The sequence below is a fragment of the Tachyglossus aculeatus genome, chromosome 21 (assembly GCF_015852505.1).
Source record: "Tachyglossus aculeatus isolate mTacAcu1 chromosome 21, mTacAcu1.pri, whole genome shotgun sequence".
Taxonomy (NCBI): domain Eukaryota; kingdom Metazoa; phylum Chordata; class Mammalia; order Monotremata; family Tachyglossidae; genus Tachyglossus; species Tachyglossus aculeatus.
In genome coordinates, this window is record NC_052086.1 from 51,393,132 (window position 1) to 51,396,834 (window position 3,703).

A 3,703-nucleotide genomic window follows, 5' to 3' on the forward strand; every position below is an offset into this window, starting at 1 on the left:
AATTTGTACCAGTGATTGGCACATTGTAAGGGATTAAAAATGTCATTACTATGTTCGCAATATAAATGGATCAATCACCACACATGGGTCTTTTTGACCACATCATCATCATCATTGGCATCATCATCATCATCATCATCATCCATTGAGCTCTTATGGTGTACAGAGCACTGTGCTAAGCCACATTCTCCTGGATGGAGTATTCATTCTCATTATTATTATGATAATTGTTATGACATTTAAGTACTTACTCTGTATCAAGAACTGTGGTCTTATCTTGTGCTGTTGTGTCACCTCCAACCCATAGTGATGCCGAGGATACATCTCTCCTTGAATGCCTCTCCTCCATCAGCAATCATTCTGGTAGTGTATCCATAGAGTTTTCTTGCTAAAAATATGGAAGTGGTTTACTGTTGCCTCCTTCCATGCTGTAAATGTGAGTCTCCACCCTCTACTCTCCCATGTGGCTGCTGCTCAGCATGGGTGAGTTTTGACTTGTAGCAGATTGCCTTCCACTCGCTAGCCACTGCCCAAGCTAGGAATGGAATGGGTATGCCTCTGCTTGACTCTCCCTCCCATAGTTGAGACTGGTAGAGTACTGGAAACTCTCTAGATGTGACCCTGAGAGGGGAAGCAGTGGGGCAGATACAAATATATCAGATTGGACACCGTCCCTGTCCCACATAGGGCTCACAGTCATAATCCCCATTTTACAGTTGATAATAGTAATTCATTCATTCATTCAATTGTATTTATTGAGCGCTTACTGTGTGCAGAGCACTGTACTAAGCGCTTGGGAAGTACAAGTTGGCAACATATACAGACAGTCCCTACCCAACAACGGGCTCACAGTCTAGAAGGGGGAGACAGACAACAAAACAAAACATGTGGACAGGTGTCAAGTCGTCAGAACAAATAGAATTAAAGCCAGATGCACATCATTAACAAAATAAATAGAATAGTAAATATGTACAAGTAAAATAAATAGAATAATAAATCTGTACAAGCATATAAACAGGTGCTGTGGGGAGGGGAAAGAGGTAGGGCTTTTGTCACAGTTATTATTTTTAATAAAACAGTACCCACCTCCTGCCCATTCGAAAGGCCATGCCCATGCAGGGCTGGTGAGCCCTCAGAGGAGATCAACACACAAGAAGGGAGGATGTCTCAGGGACCTCAAATTGTTGTTTGTTCTCTCCCAAGCGCTTAATACAGTGCCTTGCCAACAGTAAGTGCTCCATAAATGTCACTGATTGATTGATTGGTTGTGCCTGAACGGCTAGCGGTAAAAGGAGAAACAGCTGGGGAAGAGAGAGGTAGGAAGAGCGATGTATCAGGGCCCAGTGGATAAATTATCACTGAACAGGAGTCTGAACCCTAAGAGACCACATGGCCCATCCCCCCCGTCTTCTGGCCCACCATTCCCGCCAGGCAGGTGCAAGTATTTTCTGGTTCAGAAGCCCCTCTTCTCCCAGGAGAAGGGGATTCTGTCCCTTCACCTTCCAAAGGGGAGCTACTCAGTCACAAGCCCACACACCCACACATACGTTACAGACATACAGAATTGTCGCCGCTGACTCCATTAGGGGCCCGGAAGTCAAAGGATTTGGGCTCCAATCCCAGCTCTTCCACATAATAATAATAATAATGATGGTATTTGTTAAGCGCTTACTCTGTGCAAAGCACTGTCCTAAGCTCTGGGGGGATGCAAGGTGATCAGGTTGTCCCACGTGGGGCTCACAGTCTCAATCCCCACTCTACAGATGAGGGAACTGAGGCACAGAGAAGTTAAGTGACTTGCCCAAAGTCACACAGCTGACAGGATTTGAACACATGACCGCTGACTCCAAAGCCCGTACTCTTTCCACTGAGCCACACTGCTTCTCTGTCTCTGTCACGGCACCTGTCTGTCGTGTGCCTTTGGGCAAGGCACCTCACTTCTCTGTGCCTCAGTTACCTCATCTGCAAAATAGGGATTAAGACTGTGAACAACACGTGGGACAGGGACGATGTCTGATCTGATTCCCTTGTATCTACTCCAGTGCCTAGAACGGTGCTTGGCACATAGCAAGTGCTCAACAAATGCCACAGTTATTATTATTGTTACCACCAGTGGTGAATTGCATAGCATGGCTCAGTGGAAAGAGCATGGGCTTTGGAGTCAGAGGTCATGGGTTCAAATCCAGCCTCTGCCACTTGTCAACTGTGTGACTTTGGGCAAGTCACTTAACTTCTCTGGGCCTCAGTTCCCTCATCTGTAAAATGGGCATTAAGAAAGACTGTGAGCCCCCCGTGGGACAACCTGATCACCTTGTAATAATAATGATGGAATTTGTTAAGTGCTTACTATGTGACAAGCACTGTTCTAAGTACTGGGGGAGATACAAGTTATCAAATTGTCCCACACGGGGCTCATAGTCTTAATCTCCATTTTACAGATGATGTAACTGAGGACCAGAGAAATAATAATAATAATAATAAAATGGCATTTATTAAGCGCTTACTATGTGCAAGGCACTGTTCTAAGCACTGGGGAGGTTACAAGGTGATTAGGTTGTCCCATGGGGGGCTCACAGTCTTAATCCCCATTTTACAGATGAGGTAACTGAGGCACAGAGAGGTTAAGTGACTTGCCCAAAGTCACACAGCTGACAATTGGTGGAGCCGGGATTTGAACCCATGACTTCTGACTCCAAAGCCCGGGCTCTCTCCACTGAGCCACGCTGCTTCCCACTTGCCCATAGCCACACAGCAGACAAGTGGCAGAGCAGAGATTAGGACTCTCAGTCCAGAGACACATAATAATAATCATAATGGCATTTATTAAGCGCTTACTATGTGCAAAACACTGTTCTAAGTGCTGGGGAGATTACAAGGTGATCAGGTTGTCCCATGGGGGGCTCACAGTCTTAATCCCCATTTGACAGATGAGGTAACTGAGGCACAGTTAAGTGACTTGCCCAAAGTCACACAGGTGACAATTGGCAGATCCAGGATCTGAACCCATGACCTCTGACTCCAAAGCCCAGGCTTTTTCCACTGAGCCATGCTGCTTCACATGCACATCACATTCACATGCACATCCATTACACAGCCACACCCACCAATGCCCAGGAAGCTCTGAGGGAACCGTGAACGGTAATTACCCAGAAGCATGAGACACCTTGCATCATCATTAAGCCACAGACAACCGTGCAAATTCACACCGGCTCATGTGCTCAGGCATGAAAGAAACCAGGGTGGGTCTAATGAGAATGAGGCAGCAGGCCTAATAAGCAATTTAATATACTTGGCTTCCCTTGTCCCTGGCCGTTCCGTAGCAGCAGCTTGGTGCAAACATTTATTAAGTGCCAGCTCTGCATGAAGGGCTGTGGTAGGGACTAGAGAATTCACACCGAAAGGTACAGTTTAAGATGTGGACTTGGCCATCAAGGAGCTCAGAGTGAGTGGGAAAGACAGCGCACAGGGAAACAAAACAGTTCCAGTGGAAAAAGTTCAGTTAGTTTCAATAACCTGAATCAGAAGCAGAGAAAAACAGGGTTAGGCAGCAAATTTTCTTACTGCTCTGTTATTCCCTGAGCTGCAGAATTTCTGCTCCTCCTCCCATGTTTCCCACTGCCTTGCCTCAAACAACAGTGACCTTTTCAGGTCGGGGGTGGGGGAGGGTCATCCTACATCTCTCCATCTTCAAAACTCTTCTGAA

General features: G+C 46.3%; 1 non-coding gene across 1 annotated transcript; it reads right to left on the minus strand.

The window, feature by feature from the left end:
* Positions 1 to 493: 493 nt before the first annotated feature.
* On the minus strand, positions 494 to 631 carry LOC119942946. The gene has a single exon (XR_005455438.1). It is a non-coding gene; the product is annotated as a small nucleolar RNA SNORA7 (small nucleolar RNA).
* Positions 632 to 3,703: the final 3,072 nt, after the last annotated feature.